Below are 18,778 nucleotides of genomic sequence, written 5' to 3' on the forward strand. Positions count from 1 at the left end.
CGGTTATAACCGTTTAATAATTAGCCTACGTTTTCTAAATCAACTGTATGAACCTATTGTCTTGTTAGCGACCAAGCTAAGCTAACAATCTTGCTGACTGACCTGAGGGAGTAAACAGTCCAGTACAGAGACAATGGAGAGACGCTGGGAGAACTTTTGTGTCTGACTAGCGCTTTCACATTCCCGGCTGGCTAGCATGTTAGCGGTTCACTAGAAGTTCACCAACTAGCCCTCTTTTATACTTATCGAACCAAATATTTTTGGTTTTGGAGATGTGTGGATGAATGTCACTGTGCCACTTTCTGCAGTGACCAACCTTTTCATTGATCCCACATGAAACAGGAGGTCAAATTTCTGATCTGGTGTTCATTATTCTCCGACATTTACAATAATAAATCATACTCTTAAAAAAAAAAATAATAATAAAAAAAAGATGTTAATGTTCACATCTGTGAATGTTATATGTAAATTTTGTAGGAATTGTGATGTGCTAAAATGATTACGGCTTTGAATAAAATGTCACCCGAATTCTCTTTCATATCACTCTCCTTTCTCTTTTATGTGCAAAGTTGACATATTTTCAGTCTCTTTCATAAATATCAGTGTCTCTGTACAACGTGGAAGCACATGCATCCTTTTTAGTGCACATGTGTAAATTATTTACACATGTGGCACCAGAGCAGTGTGAGAAGTTATCCTATGGCACAAACGCAGCGTAATGGCTCCATTGGAGTCATTGTTGTTGTGAACTTACAAGTGAAGTATGAGCTAAACCAAAGCAACCACAATAGAATTCATTATTTCCATCGGTTTCAGGGAAGTGGTTTGTCTGTTTGCAATAATGGAGGAGTAGGAGGAAAAGGTTTGTGTGCATTTCTCTGCTGAATATATTCTTGCAGTTATTTATGGTGGAGGTTGACGTGCTGAAAGGTCAAGGTTCAACCAAAATGAAATATTGCTTGAAACTAACCTTGTATTTTTTATCATAACGGAGGTCTAATCTATCTGAATTCATGTTGTGTTGAGTATAAATAATTAACAAATATCTCCGTGTCCAATAGATACCATGACAATTATTATTATTGAGGTGAGCTGTTCAAAATGTCAGATTTTATAACATTTTGTAGCATACTGCTCAAGGAAAAACTGAACAATTGCTACCCTGCCTCTTAAAAATAACATTCATATACTGTACAAAGCTAGTAATTGCTGCTTTATCAACTTAATGTAATGAGAAAAACGTTTATTCAACTCTTGGCTACAATATGATTAATGTTTTTATGGTTCGAACGAGACCACTCAAAGCAACTTGGTTAACATTCAGGAAAGATCACCGTCTTGGTTAAATATTGAAAAACGCTGACTAGAAGCGTGAGATGGAACATGTTTCCTTTTAAAATATTTAACCAAAAGCACAATCTTTCCCCAACTAAGTATTTTATAGGTCTAAACCCTACACACAAGTAACAGCATGCAGAGCCCAGTGTGTGTCTTGTGTATATACGTGAGATTAGGGCAAATTAGGATACTTTGGTTAGATCATTAGTCATGCCAGGTAAAGTCACTTCTAAAAACATTGTCGGTAAATGTAATCCAAGCAGCTATGGTTCATACAGAATATCCATATTTATTCAGTTTTTCTTATTATATATTCTGCTAATACACTGCATATATCTATATTATTCGAACTACTATTACAATGTCACTGCTACTACATTGCACATATCTGTACATGTTGTTCATACATAGTTCATAATACATAGCCATATTTATTCTGCTCTTATAACACTGCAATATATTTCATTGTCCTGTCTATGCACCACCTGTCTACACTTGAATATCACATAGCATTTTTCTGCTTTTTTTTGCACTTCTTCTGGTTGGACGCAAACTGCATTTCGTTGTCTACACTGCACAATGACAATAAAGTTGACTAATCTGTCACGTTTCATCCCAATTTTATTTGGCAAAGCAAATTGAAAGATACATCTGGTGTGTTTCAATGCTATTAAACATTTAAGATATACTTAAACATTGCAAGCAACTGAACCCATTTAGCAGTTTCATTGATCATAGTGGGAGCGTAGTGTTGCAGCATCGGCTTCGTGAACGGTTCAGGAACATGTTTACTGTAGCCTGCCCGTTACGGTTTTCCTTTTGGTTAAGGCGGAGCTGTCGCTGCAGCTGCACTTGTCGCCATCTTTAACGTGTTGTTCTGTGCTGGTAGGAGTTCTTCTTCTTCTTCTTTCTTTGGCGTTTAATGGCAGACTAGAACAGGCGGCTTGTGGCTAAACAACTTTTCTGGGGGAAACCCTGCGTGCTGTACATTTTCAGATTTTGGAACCAAAACATTGGTTCCTGTGACATCCCTACTCACTAAACAAACATTTTCCCAAAAGGCAAAAGGTCACAAAAGGCCATGAAGCTGAAAACCATTGCTTATGCTTTGAAATTGAAAATAACAGAATACATGGAATAAAAATTGAAAAAATGAAAGTTATGCATTAGTACGCATTATCTGCATGAATCTACATACCGTGTATTCTGCGTGCGGCTGCGTGTACCGAACCAAGCCTCCCGTACCGGGACTGTTTGGGACAAATACGCAAACCATTACAGCCCTACACATTGGTTAACTGGGTCTTGAGTTTCCTCTTTATTAGTATGTTAACATTGACCACCCACAATCTCACAACCTCATAGAGCTGCGTTAGGACTTCATATACCTGTGTTGACGGATGCTGTGCGAGACAAACTAAAATGATATACCTGCCTTTGAACGTAGACGGATCTCCTCGTATACCATATATTATTTATTGTGAGCCGACCAGCATACCTCCCACTCCCCCTCCTCATTACAGCCCGATGAGAGCTGAAACATCCCTTTAGGGCTCCGGCAATGCACTAATAGCTGCTGTCTTCTGACAGAGAGGTCTGGTGGAGAGCGCACTCACCCATGGCATACCAAGCTCTAACCACTCATTCATTCAGCCAGAACTAATTGACCCCACAAGCAGCAGCAGCACCTCCTGGCAGCACAAGTGGTTGTAATGCAGGAAACACTAAATGTATAAATAATCATATATACTTTAGTGTAAGCAGGCATAAATGGTCAAGCAGATAGATTAGCTTGTTTGCTGCCTGTGTTCCCCTTAGGAATAAAAGGCATGTTCAGAATTTCCCATAAACCCCTGTTTTGTATGTTGTTTGTGTGGATTCTGTTACTAGGGTATGTAACTGCTCTGCAGATCCACATTGGTGTGTTTAGTTATACTGGCTGATTGGATCAGGTGGAGCTACATTATGCTGAAAATGTCATTAAACTTGATATACTCTAAAAACAATAACACGGCTATCAGGGAGCTGTCAATTAAACATGGTCTGTACATGCCAGCATTTAGATGTTTTACTGCAATGTAAAATACTATTTTATAAGTAGCGCTGCAAAGATTAATTGATTAGTTGTCAACTATTAAATTAATCTCCACTATTTTGATAATCGATTAATCGGTTTGAGTCATTTTTTTAATGAAAATAATTCTCTGATTCCAGCTTTTTAAATGTGACTATTTTCTAGTTTCTTCTCTCCTCTGTGAACTTTACGTTCATTACTGAATATCTTTGAGTTGTGGACAAAAACAAGACATTTGAGGACGTCATGTTGGGCTTTGGGAAAACACTGATTGACATGTTTCACCATTTTCTGACATTTTAGTTGCAGCCCTAATTACAAGGGAAAGTGTTGGGGATTTATTCAAAATTGAAGGCATACTGAACCAGCATGGCTACCACGGCATCCTGCAGCAACATGCCATCCCATCCGGTTTGCGTTTAGTTGGACCATCATTTATTTTTCAACAGGACAATGACCCCAAACACAACTCCAGGCTGTGTAAGGGCTATTTGACCAAGAAAGAAAGTGATGGAGTGCTGCGCCAGATGACCTGGCCTCCACAGTCACCGGACCTGAACCCAAGTGAGATGGTTTGGGGTGAGCTGGACCGCAGAGTGAAGGCAAAAGGGCCAACAAGTGCTAAGCATCTCTGAGAACTCCTTCAAGACTGTTGGAAAACCATTTCAGGTGACTACCTCTTGAAGCTCATCAAGAGAATGCCAAGAGTGTGCAAAGCAGTAATCCAAGCAAAGGGTGGCTACTTTGAAGAAACTAGAATATAAGACTGTTTCAGTTATTTCACACTTTTTTGTTAAGTACATAATTCCACATGTGTTCATTCATAGTTTTGATGCCTTCAGTGAGAATCTACAATGTAAATAGTCATGAAAATAAAAAGGAAACTCATTGAATGAGAAGGTGTGTCCAAACTTTTGGCCTGTACTGTACGTATAGGGACCAAATACAGGCAGAATGATAGTAGTCATCATTTAACATGGAGATATAAACCGAGTCTGAGTGAGAATACTGATTGATTGATTGAATACAGATTTCAATCACTTGGATTGCTTGTTAGGTCATGTTGAGAGATCAGTGAGATACTTATTTAGCTTAGCTGTTGATTTTGTTTTATATATTGCCCGAGTGTAAACATTTTTTAGCCATAAAACATGCTGATAGCAAAGGGAACACTTGCCAATGCAATGTGCCGTCAGGGCTATATGTTTCCCTGCATTTGTTGACACTGCGAATAAATGGCGCTTATTTCCAAGTAAATTTACTTTGCCTCGTGGAAGGAGCAGAAAGCATTATATTTACAGTCGCTCTTCATTGTATCGGGGACAAAAGAGTTGCAAGTTGTTATGGTTGCACATGAACAGAAGCTTGTCTCCAGTTTTGTTTCGTTTCATCTTTCAGGAGGTGCAGCTCCTTTTTTCTTATTTGTCTTCTTGTTTTTCTCTCTGCTCCTCTAGTGAACATAAAGACAATTGTTTAGTCCATCATGGTGGCTGGCAAGCCTGTTTGATGTCCTCATCATGCAAGGACTGAGGAAGTAGGAAATATGAAATAGGACACATAAGATGCATTGATTAGGTTCCACAACATGACTATTATTAGATATCAAGGATATATTTGCTAGGTGTAATAGTTTAATCGATAATATACATTCATATTCATAACACTAATGAACAACATCCAGGCTGCTAACAAGACCAATTTATTTGGTCACTGATTTTCATCTTGCAGTGGACGTTTTTGAACTGGTCCAGAATCCGATTGGAATGTGTATGTATTTACTGGTGACCGATGGCTGACGTGAAAGCAAATACCCATGGACAATGACGTGGTCACACATGATATTTCCATTTAACAATTCACCAGGCTGCAGAGGCTAATGGGATGCTGAGGGCTGCAAAGGACAAAGCAGTTTTGTCCTCTGAAGTTTTTTTCAGCTGCATTCAGAGGAGCTTTTGAAACATGAGTGGGCTTGTTTTAATGTGTTCAGTCGTGCAATGCAGACCTTGAGCCCCTGAACTTAAATGCAGCAGTTCTGTCCTGAGGTTAGAGAATATGCCATGAGGATGGAAACCAAGCTGATAAGACTTTTCTGTAAAAAACACAATTAAGTGGAAGTAACCATCTGCTCAGTTAGCTGCTGTGAATGTTAATTGGAATGTAAAGTACAGTCGGGTACATTGTCTCTTTTAAAAACACACACACACACACACACACACACACACACACAGACGAACACACATGGTTGAACACTAATCTCTTGATGCCCAGAAAAACACAGCAGAGCTCATTTAGGGAGCTGCTGGAAAAAAGCCCACAACTATTGCAGCCTGGTTTTAAGATCCAGGACCAGGTACAGTTCACAAGGACGCACAAAAAATCTTAACATTTTATATGATAATATATATATGATACTTTAAGGCTAATTATAATTAATCACAATTTGGTTCTCGGTTTCCTAGTTCTGGCCATTATTCCAATCAGTAAGAATGAGATTGAACTCACTAAGTTAATTGAACAGTCAAACAATATGTTTTTTAAAGGACTATTTTCATGCCATTTTGCCTTTTTTTGATAGTGACAGTAGAGATACAGACAGGACATTGATTGCAGTTGTATAATATACACCTTGACCAGACAATTAGCTAAACTACTGTAATTATACACCAGACCAAGTTCTGCAGTGGCTTTGTAAAATACTTAATTGTTCAATTCAGCAACCTAGTACGGAAATAAATGGGCTTAATGCACCTTTGTATTGGATTCTATTTTATAGTTAATTATAAAATGACCCAAAAGATGAAGCATGGAGAGTAAATGTCAGACTGCAGCAGGTGTAGTTGTAACGGTCATATAATGGAGAATATGATACAAGAATTCAGATGTAAAATGCAGTTTAATATAAAGTAAACTAAGTGTAAAGAAATGCATGACAATGTAAATTAGTGACGTTAAGAGGATCAGCCTTCTAGTTAGTAACTCAAAATGTATTGCAGTTTTGGTTTGTGTTGCATAAACATAACATCAAATCTAGGCACATTTGTTTGCATTACTGTTGCAGTAAATTACTAATTATTGATGTGAAGATGAAGAATGCATGTTATGATAAGAGAAGTTGGTCCACATCTCCTCCAAGAAGTTTACCTACTTTTACTTCTTACTTTTTTTGTTTTTTGTGCTGCTTGGTATTGAATCCATGTTTTTAAGGAATCTAAGTCATTATCTGTGTGACCTTTTTTTAAATGCTGAATTTCAGATTTGAGTAGGCAGACATGAATGATGCACTACATAACTTTACATCAGCCGTCTAATCGATGCTCACTCAGAATGCTGCACGCAGTGTTTGGTCGGAGGCTCTGGTTATAAAACTGCTGAGGGATTACCCATACTTTAATGTGATATTAGATATTCATGAGAGACAGATGCCTTTAATGGATGTCTACAAACCGGAAGCTATAGGGAACGGAAAGTATAGCTTTTCCTAGGGAATTCCCGCATGGATCACTGCCTGAGAGGAAATTCAACATTATTTGATAAGCGGTCTTATTTGTGTAATAATTCCTATAGGATGTCATGATCAAATGATCATTTTAAAAGAGAGCATTGACAATGGGCACTGGTACTGTTAGACAAACAGTCAGTGCTTCCATATCAAGTACAGGATATGTGTTGTCACAATGTGCACGCAAAACAAATTCCAACATGACACAATTTCATACGATCAACCTTAAAAACCTGGAGGACATTATACAACATCTGAAAACCTCCTCCTGTTGCCTTGATATTCTACCAACGGGTGTTTTCAAAAATGTTTCGAATTGTTTGGCTTCTGATCTTCTACAGATTGTAAACACATCTCTGCTCTCAGGTATCTTCCCACAGGCCCTGAAAACTGCAGTCATCAAGCCACTCCTAAAAAAGAACAATCTAGACACGACACTAATGATCAACTATAGGCCAATATCAAACCTTCCATTTTTAAGTAAAATCATAGAAAAGTGGTTTTCAACAACTCAACCTTTTCTTATCGCTAAACAACAGTTTTGATGCCTTCCAGTCAGGTTTTCGACCACACCACAGCACTGAGACGGCTCTTGTTAAAGTCTTTAATGACATCCACTTAAACACAGATAGTGGCAAAATGTCAGTCTTAGTATTACTTGATCTCAGTGCTGCATTTGATACGGTAGACCATGACATATTGCTTGACCGATTGGAAAACTGGGTTGGTCTTTCTGGCTCAGTACTAAAGTGGTTTGAATCCTATTTAAAGAATAGGGACTACTTTGTGTCTATAGGTAATTATACATCTGAGCATACAAATATGACGCATGGAGTTCCCCAAGGCTCAGTTCTGGGGCCTCTTCTGTTCAACATCTACATGCTTCCACTGGCTCAGATTATGGAAAACAACAAAATAAGTTACCATAGTTATGCGGATGACACACAAATTTACATAACCTTATCGCCAGGGAACTATAGCCCAATACAACAATTAATTATGTGCATTGAACAGATTAATGATTGGATGTGCCAGAACTTTCTTAAATTAAATGAAGAAAAAACGGAGGTGGTCGTTTTTGGAGCAAAAGAGGAACGATTGAAAGTCAGCGCTCAGCTTCAAACGACAATGTTAAAAACAACAGACAAAGCAAGAAATCTTGGTGTAGTCATGGACTCAGACCTAAATTTTAAAAGCCACATTAACATAATTAAAAAATCAGCCTATTATCACCTTAAAAATATATCAAGGGTTAAAGGGCTTATGTCTCAGCAGGATCTGGAAAAACGTGTCCATGCTTTTATCTTCAGTAGACTTGACTACTGTAACGGTGTCTTTACAGGTCTCCCTAAAAAATCAATCAGACAGCTGCAGCTGATTCAGAACGCTGCTGCTCGAGTCCTCACTAAAACCAAGAAAGTGGATCACATCACTCCAGTACTGAAGTCTCTACGCTGGCTTTCAGTGCCTCAAAGAATTGATTTCAAAATACTTTTACTGGTTTATAAATCACTAAACGGTTTAGGGCCAAAATACATTTCTGATCTGCTACTACATTATGACCCACCCAGACCTCTCAGGTCGTCTGGGACAGGTCTACTTGTTGTCCCCAGAGTCAGAACTAAACCGGGGGAAGCAGCGTTCAGTTTTTATGCTCCACATATCTGGAACAAACTCCCAGAAACCTGTAGGTCCGCTGCAACTCTCAGTTCTTTTAAATCTAAGCTAAAGACCTATCTTTTTGATGTTGCTTTTCTTTAAATAATCTATTTTATTAACTTTAATTTCTTATACCGCACTGTAACTTTTATTCTTATACTGCACTATCAATTTTATTCTTGTCTTTTAATGTTTTTAATTTGTTTATTATTGTTTTTTGTTTTCTAACTGCTCTTTAATGTTTTATGTAAAGCACTTTGAATTGCCCTGTTGCTGAAATGTGCTATACAAATAAAGCTGCCTTGCCTTGCCTTGCCTTACCCAACACAGGAATAATGGATTGTATTGGCTGCCTGATCCGTCGTCCATTCCTGTAATTTGTCCATGTTTTTGTCCTCGCTTGACAATAATGTGGATGGATGTTTAAATATTTAATACGCAGGAGGGGGGTAATGTAGCCGCTGCCCCCCAGAGCCAAACCTCCTTCCTCTTTCCTGTGCTGCTGCTGCTGACTTGGCAGGATGTCCTCAGCCACTTAGCCACTCAATTACCACTAAACAGCCATCAAGGCCCATTTCTTTCAAAGGATACACACAAACACAGTGGTCAAGTTCACGTATGTACATACTGCACATACTTACGCGCCCGGTGTGTTTTCACTGTTATTCTGCCTTATTCTGCCTATGATTGGCTTACCCTGGTATTATTACCCTTACCCATAACTCACTACGTCGACCATTTTACAGACCCGATTTAGGATCTATCCCTTTAGTCAGAACAGCTAGGAAAGAATACGTAAATTTTGGCGCACGACTTGCCGAGTTGATGTCATATATGCAGAAACATGGAGGGTGAAAGTAAATGTTGGATTGATGTCAAGAAACGTTTTATTAATTCACGTATTGTATATGCATTTATGCTTACATGTAATTTGTTATATAGTATTAGGTTGTAACCACTAGTTGCTGAAGAGGGACCTAGACTAGTTGGAGAATTACTGTATATTATTTATTAGCATTAACCCTAATAACAAGTTGGGTAAAGCAATATTTTAGTGGTTTTGGGGAATGTCCCAGTGCAGTAAAATACACTCTGTTGTAGCCTCCATGTTGTTTTCCACATTAGCTTGTGAACACACCAAAGTCCTAAGCCTCTACCTGTGCATTGGCTTAATGTTTCACCCCTCTGACTGTAATCGTCACTATAATAATGATGGCTGAGGCTTGTGTGTCATATAGAGCCATACAGACTGAAGGAAAAACTTATGATTTAAAATACACCTCCAGTCTTTCTGTTGCTCTGCTTCTCTCTGCAGACAGACAGAATACCTGTAGACATAAGCAGACCCCGGCATCTGACAGGGGTCACTGTGTGATATTAGGCAATAAAAAAAAATCAAGGCTTCTGTGTGGAACTGCAGATCAGTGAGGCTTTGATTTTCTCACGTTGCCCTTTCTGGAATCATCCGTAGAGCCTCTATGCCAACAAAACCAATAAAAGTTTTAAAAGCTGGAAATATCAGTGTGGGCTTTGGAAAGAAGATGTATTGAAGACGGATGGCGAAGGGAATAACACCAGTTTTAATGAATTGTCAGATTCTTTCTGCTGCAGTGGAAGTGCTAAAGCTTAGGAGTAAAATGTCTGAGTTTGGACCAGCTGGCATTTGCTACCGCTCTGTCTGTTTTGGGGTTTGCTGGTATTTGGCGTGTGAGGGGCTTTATTTTAGGGCACTAGCTGTGAGCATGCATACAAATGTCCATTTTCTTAACAACACACAAACAGATTCTTGCCTTTCATTTGTGAGAACAGACTCCCACGCACCAGAAAACTTTTTTTCCAGGATGCCAGTGCAAGTATTAGTGGAATATTTACTCAGGAATCGTGGCACTTTTCAAACGCTCTAAACAGTCAAATTATAACGTTGGAAATTAGTACAAACAACCAACGACTGATTTATCATTGACGTGCAGCACCGCAAATCTAAAGAGCAACTTAATACCAACTGAAAGTCTTGTTTTTGTTAACCTGCAATGGTTTTTACCAGGGCTGGGCAATATATCGATATCGTGATATGAGACGTCTTAGATTTTGGATATCATGATATGACATAAGTGTTGCCTTTTCCTGGTTTTAAAGGCTGCATTACAGTAAAGTCATGTACTTTTCTGAACTGACCAGACTGTTGTAGCTGTTCTATTGTTTGCCTTTTCCCCACTTAGACGTTATAGCTACATTACTGATGATTATTTATCTAAAATCTGTGTGTGAAGATATTGTTAAAGCACCAATTGTCAACCCTTGAATATCGCCGCAATATCGATATCAAGGTATTTGGTGAATATCATGAGATCTGATTTTCTCCCTATCGCCCAGCCCTAGTTTCTACACTGCAGTGAGTGTGTCGGTACGCGATGGCATCTCTGCTGGATGTGGTTACAGGCGCAACAAAGCACACTTCTGACCACACTTTAACGGTCCGATATGAGACATGAAACTTTCAGCCAGAGAGGGCAGTGAAACCCGGTTTTCCAGCCTGGTATTAAGCTAGTCCTTCAACCTCTTTTTTTATCGAGGGAGAGAGACTGCAGCTGGAGAGAGAGGCACTGAGTGATGAGACAACCTTGGTCTGTCTCTACAAGGCTAATAGTTCAGCACACTAAACGCTGCGTACAGCAACACAAGGCAAAAGAGCAGCAATGCAACAGCCTGTCTGTTCCTTCAGTGGCCTCCTGCTTGCTGTTCTTGTTGAGCTAGCAATAGGGGTTTCTTTTTTCTTTTCTTTTTTTTTGGGGGAGTGGGAGTCAATTCTTAGATGCATAAAAGTCAATAATTGGAAATTTTAAACCATTACACTAGCTAACAAAATCAGGCTATTTAACTAATATTTCCTCACATTTACAGTATAGCCTTAGTCTTGCAGAAGTGTTTTCTCTTTGAACTATATTCTAATATTTCACATTCAGCAGCAGATAACACTTTATTTTGCACTCCATTGTTTTCCAGACATGCACAACCCACGCCTTTTTAACAGAACAACATCTGGTGTTACTTCCTTGCACTTCATGCAAATCAGATGAACTAATGCAGGACTCATTTACATGTGCAGTCTAAGAAAGTACCCAGCTAAATTGAAAAAGCAGTGATGTACACTTCTGTGCTTCTGATGGTTATCTAACCTGCAGTAAACAGCTAGTGTATTCCTATTCCCTAACCTTGCACTCTCATCTGCTCATTTTTGTTCGAGCCTCACTCTTCCGGTTTCTTTCCCTCTTTCTCCTCTTACACTTGGACATTAGTCCGCCACAGGGATGCTCTCGGCCCCCCCTCTAATCACTTACTGGACCTGCTCCAGAGCAGTGGGGCTGCATGCTGCCAGCCTTTTTAAAAAGTCTGCATTGCAGGAGAGATGCTGAAAGAGAGAAATGGAGAGATGTGAGGGAGGTAAATTTACAGCATGTGCAAGCGGAATTTATATTTTAGTTTTTCCTTTGTCAGGCTGACATTTCATTGGTGTAATTGGAGAGAGGTGCAGCAACGAGAGTTAGGGAAAATGACAAGAATGGGAGCTTAAGTGTGATGGAGGCTCAAACTATGCTAAGAGTCTGCAGCAGTGCTGGTAAAGAGACGTGTGTGTGTGTGTGTGTGTGAATGTGTGTGTGTGTGTGTGTGTGTGTGTGTGTGTGTGTGTGTGTGTGTGTGTGTGTGTGTGTGTGTGTGTGTGTGTGTGTGAATGTGTGTGTGTGTGTGTGTGTGTGTGTGTGTTCCTCAGAGTGGAAAGAGAGTTGGGCTATATGATGTTATATACAAAGTAAATGTGTCAGAGTTATCCAATGTATGTTAGTGCTCAATGTTACAAATTCAATTAATTTATAGTATCAAATCATAACAAGAGTTATCTCAAGACACTTTACAGATTAGGTCTAGACCACACTCTTTTATTTAAAAAGACCCAACAATTTCCCACGAGCAAGCATTTGGTGCACCAGTGGCGAGGAAAAAAAAATCCTTTTAGACAGAAACGTCGAGTGGTGAAGAAAAAGACCCTGGCTCTTTGTGGGTGGCATCTGTCACTGCCGGTTGGGACAAAGACACTGATACAGATAAACATATATAGAGAAATATAATTCATCATTAAGGAGCAGGACCGCTTTATTGGATTGTCATGGTTTTTTTTTCATTAACGCAATACAGTTATGCTTTTTTAGGCATTTAATTCACTGGATTAAATGTGGTATCTATACATTTCCAGAATATCTACAAGTCCACTTTATCCACTATATGTCAATATTATATGTAATTACCCACACCATGAAAGAGATTTTATACACATTGCTTCCTGAAGTTTATCATTCAGTAATTCTTTTCAATATAGGACCTATTTTTATTTTTTACAATTCCTATTTCATAAATGCATTGTTAAATTTCAAATGCTACTGGTTATATTAAGGATTTTAAATGGCACACATGTTGGTTGGGAAATGTTTTCAGATTCCTCTAAGGTGAGAGGGAGCAGTATATGACTAAGCTAAGTAAACTAAAAAAATTTAAAAAAATAAACGCTTGAGTGAGCAAAATAAGGTTAGATGAGCAGAAGAAGGCATGACTGTGTCACAGTGTGCACAGGCATACCCTGTTAACACACTGGGCCCTCTATCTGCTCTGAGTCGCTGACCCTTTAGTTCTCGGGGTAGCGCACACCAAGGGCAGTCCTCAGAGGACAGTTCTATGTCACCGAACCCAGAAATGTCAGTGAAGACTGTATAAGTAAGTGATGTTTATTTATATAGCACTTATCACGGACAGTCACAAAGCACTTCACAGGCCAAATAAATAAAAAAAAAAATTTGATTATTAATAAATAATTACTGTAAATCACAATAAATTACAAAGGCATTAAATACATTGAAATACAGTAGGGGTGTGAATCTTCACTGGTGTCACGATTCGATTAGGATTATCTTGTCAACGATTCAAATTGATTAGATATCACGATGCGCCACCTCCTCAATATTATAAATTGCTCCACATGGTTTTCATCTAATTCAAGCAGTCAGATATATATGAACTCCCCTTTTTATAGACTATAGAGGTATGTCTTGTCATGTGGCAAAAATGTTTTCAAAAGCTCGGTCACCTTTTAGTTTTCAGCTTTGTACGGGGTATACTGTACTGACTGGATGTCCCTTAGTCTCTCGGCATGCATATCACGAATAACGAGCTGGGATTTAATCAGTGCAATAACAGTTTGATATCTGGTTTACTCCCTGTAGATTCTTTAATAACCACTGTGCCAAGTAAGACTCGTGTGCAAATATGTAAGCTGCTCCGTTGCCCTCGTACTGTGTGCACCCATAAAAATTACTCTGTGTTTTATCCTGTTGAGTATTGCATGCCTTTGTGGTGTAGAGTTTTTATGGTTGGCATTCTCCCTACTGTATGATTATTTCTCCCCATAGTGTTCATTACATTGTATATTTGATGATAATAAATTAAATCTCAGTTGGAATCGCTGAGAGCTAAACAAGGGAACATTTTCCAACAACAAAGACATTTGCTTTGGCAACAGCACACATGAGAAATTAGAGCTTGCATCCTTCCTTCTCGCATACCTCTACAGCTTTTCCTCCTCTGCGTTCAGTGTCTTGTTTTCTCAGGCTTGTGTGGAATAAGAGACATCTGGGGAGAAGTGGGTGCACGGCACACCTAGCGATGGAGTGGTAGAGGCTGTGTTGGTTTTGGCTTCAGGTCGTGGATGAGTTTTATGACAGCTGTGCTTCCAGGCATGCGACATGATAAGGAATCTCATGAGGTCCACACTACGTGAACGGCAGACAAATTCAAGAAGATGAGGAAGGGAATGAGTTTGCCTGGATGGTCTTGGACGTCTTTGAGTTGGAAGCTGGATCACAGCCTTTGTCACATCACTGACACTTATAACATAAAAAAATTGGCTTATTTAAGAGATGTAGTTCGTACTATCGACTCCTGTATCACTACTGACCATAAACTTTACCTATAGTTCAGCTTTAATGTCCTTGTTTTTAGCTGTAGCCTCTGTCTATTTCTGTGTAAGTACATTGAAAAACCGGAGTCGAATACCTTGTATGTGTACACATCCTTGGCTAACAAAGCTCATTCTTCTCTTTTGTGAGAAATGTATACTCCGACTGAAGACGCACATTCACTGCGTGTATATATATATATATATATATATATATATATATATATAAAAATACATTATAAATACTTTTATTCTCATGACATGATTTTTAGCCCTAACACTCCGTTGTACCACTGGGTTCAACTACTGTATTAACAAGTGACATCACTATAACCAGAACTTGGTGGGCATTTCCGCCTTTAATCACCAGGGCAGCATGAAGGGGGGAGAGAGGGGGAAGACATGCAGGAAATTGCTGCAGGTTGGATTTGAACCCTGGGCCTTTGCGTCGAGGAATAAACCTCTTCATATGGGTGCATGCTCTACCAACTGATCTACCCGGGCGCCAATAACCAGAACTTCCATTGACATAGCGGCAGCTTGAATGAGCTCCCTCAGGAGACCTCCCGAAAACATTTAATTTAGTCGTTGAAGAGTAAGGAATGAATCTTCGTTCAGGTGGCGCACTGCTGGATTTTGATTAACTTAAATCTAAAGAGAAAACTAAGGAAAATTAATCTGCAAAAGACGCAAACAGCATGGTGGAAAAACACAAAATTTTTATGTGTATGTGTTTTTCGGTTGTTCTGGTCTTTTTTTTTCTCCTCCGGCTTCATGGTCATCACACAGACATACACACATGTGCCCACACATCGAAATACATACATGTGCGTACATGCATGAATGTATACATACACACACACACATACACTCACACACACCTGTATATATGCCTATACTATGCTGTAGGAGTAAACCAGTTTGATACGTTAAGATTAAAACAAAGAATAACTTTCTCTAAGACCTATCAGATGTTTATCTCAATGTTTTGTAGTAACATAGAAAATCCTTGGTAGTCAGCCCATAGACCTATCGGTTGTTTCATGTGTGCTTTAAAGATAATATCTTTGAATGTTAATGGGATAAATATGTCATAAAAAGGAAAAATATGATGTTAGAGTTGGAGAATGATAAAGCGGACATAATTTACTTGCAAGAAACCCACCTGGAAAAAAAGGAACATGAGAAACCACAAAAAACAAAATGCCAGGTTTATTATACAGTAGTTCATATAACTCAAAGCAAAGAGGAGTAGCAATAATAATTAAACCTTATGTAGGCTTTGAGATAGATGATGGTTTTACAGATAAAGAAGGGAGATATGTTTTAGTGGTTGGTAAAATAGAAGGAACTGAATTTTCTCTTCTGAATACTTATTATCCACCTGATATGGATCCTGAACTTATGGTACAACTGCTAGATTTACTAGTTAGAAAGACAAAAGGAATTGTGATAATGGCAGGGGACTTAAATTGGTGATGAATTCAAAACTAGATTCATCAAGCACTAAGTCACACAGAGCAGAAAAAAATGCCAGTGTATTGAGGAAAACGTGTAGAAATGGGGCTCATAGATATATGGAGAAAACTACATCCAGATAAAAAAGAATATACCTGCTACTCTGGGAGACATTCAATTTATAACAGGCTAGATTACTTTTTTATGAATAAAATTAATGCAACGTTAGTTAAAACATTTGGTCTAGCCACCCGACCACTCCATCCAGAGCACTGGCTAGTTCCTCAGCTGCTAGCTAACTGGATATAATTGGTTATGCACAACAAGAGAATGTAGACCTTCTTTTGATGACACTGGATGCTGAAAAAGCATTTGATCTAGTTAGCTGGCCCTTTATGTTTGAGGCAATTAAGAGTTTTGGTATGCATGATACATTTTGCCAATGGCTACAAGCACTATAGTAAACCTGTCTCTATAGTTAAAACAAATGGTACCCTGTCAAGGAGATTTCTTATTCAAAGGGGCACTAGACAAGGAGACCCTCTCTCACCACTCCTATTTGCTATCTATATTGAGGTGTTGGTAATAGCCATAAGACAAAACACAGATATTAAAGGGATAAAGATAGGGAAAGAAATACATAAATTAGGGTTATATGCAGATGATATAATGATTTACTTCGCCTGAAAACTCAATGCAACACTTAATGGATGTGATTGAAGAATATAGCACAGTCTCAGGATATAGAATAAATGAAAATAAATGTGAATCTATAACTATTGGAATACAGATGAAACAAACTTTTAAAGAATGTTAATTCTCACAGGTTAATATAAATAAAATATTAAGGTATTTACATAGGTAAAAATGTGGATGAACTACATAAAAACAACTACTGTACTCTGGAAAGAAAGATAAGACAGGATTTAAATAGGTGGAAACTAATACCAGATGTGATATATAGTAGAGTAGAAACAGTCAAAATGATGGTACTCTCACAAATTCTCTTCTTATTTCAAGAATTACCACTTACACTACCAGAAACGTACTTTAATATATGGAATAAAATTATTGCAAACTTTATTTGGAACAATAGAAAACAGAGTCAAATTTAAATTACTAACTCTAACAAATATACAAAATTATTACTATGCAACACAAATTTTAACCATAATGAAGTGGATGAAATGTGACACAGAGATAAAATGGATAAACATAGAGAAAGATTTAACAGCAGGGTTAATTGGAACATTGCCTTTTCTAAGGAAATAGACACAAAAACAACCGCCACAGGTACTTTGTATTTAAAATACTGTAAAGAATTGGAGACGACTGTGTAAATGACTACAAATGCAAAGTGAAAATATATAACTTGGAGAAATGATCCATGACCCAGACTTTATACCAAATAGAACAGATAGGATTTTACAAGGCTGGGCCAGTAAGGAATTAAATTCTCACAATTTTTTACTAATAATACAATAGACACATATGAAGCCCTGGTTTCTAGATATGGTTTAGAGCAAAAACACTTCTTCAAATATCTACAGGTAAGGAGTTACATTCAACAAAATTCAGAAGAGAAAATGGGAAATGAATTACTACAATATCTGGCAGAAAACAAAAATAAAGGCACAGGAAAACTTTCAGATGTTTATAAAATACTGCAAAAACTAACATATGGAGAGTAAAGCAAAAGACAAATGGGGAAAATAGTTATCCATAAATATCTCAGGCAAGGCTTGGAGAGACTCCTTAAAAGATAATTTTGAAACAACACAGTCAAAACATTGGAGAGAATTTGCTTGGAAAAGTAAGTCAGAGATTTTTCATTACACCTCATATTTTTGGAAGAATTTCTCCAGGAGCTGGTTGCTGGAGAGAATGCGGGGAAAGTATAGAAAATCATACGCATATATTCTTAACATGTCTGGTAATAGTACTTTTGGGAAGAGGTGGAGAAGGCCATAAAAGAAATTATTGATATTAAAGAATTTAGAAGAACTTAAGCAACTGACAAGGACATGGAAACAACCAAAAGCACCAGAATTACATCTATGGTATAACACAATAGAACAAGTAGTGGAAATGGAAAAGCTCACTTTCATAGCTAGAAATAGCTTTGAAAAGTGGAACAAAATATATCCCAAACACATAATAGACAAAATAACAAAGTACTTTAATGGCTTGATGTAGGATAGTTTGTGCTTCCACACACATACAAACACACACACATATCAACGTCATTTTTATTTTATTGTTTTTATTTTTTCTGTATGTTGTCAGTGTATCCATCCATCCATCTTCGTCCGCTTATCCGGTGTCGGGTCGCGGGGGGAGCAGCTCCAGCAGGGGACCCCAAACTTGTCGGTGTATGTTTTTTTTAATTTTATGTTATTTAATATAATATATTAATATAAAACTGTAAAAAATGTAAGTGCAACAGGAAAAAACGTATAATGACATGTGACTGACTGGATATGAAAGCACTACAATAAAGTATAAAAAAAATAATAACCAGAACTTCTAACTCGTCATCTGCTGAAATCTTCAACAACTTTGCATAATGAGATTTTTTAAAACACCTCATGAAGACAGACATCTTGTTGATTCCCCACAGGTGTGAGCCCATTGGCTCGCAGTGCATAAACATCAGCGCCGCAGCGACTTAGGACCAAAATGGGATGGTATTACTAGAACTCATTCCGCGGCTGCTGTGAAAATGGAGGCAGGAAGTTTTTTATTTTTT

This window comes from Perca flavescens, chromosome 21, assembly GCF_004354835.1.
Source record: "Perca flavescens isolate YP-PL-M2 chromosome 21, PFLA_1.0, whole genome shotgun sequence".
Lineage (NCBI taxonomy): Eukaryota > Metazoa > Chordata > Actinopteri > Perciformes > Percidae > Perca > Perca flavescens.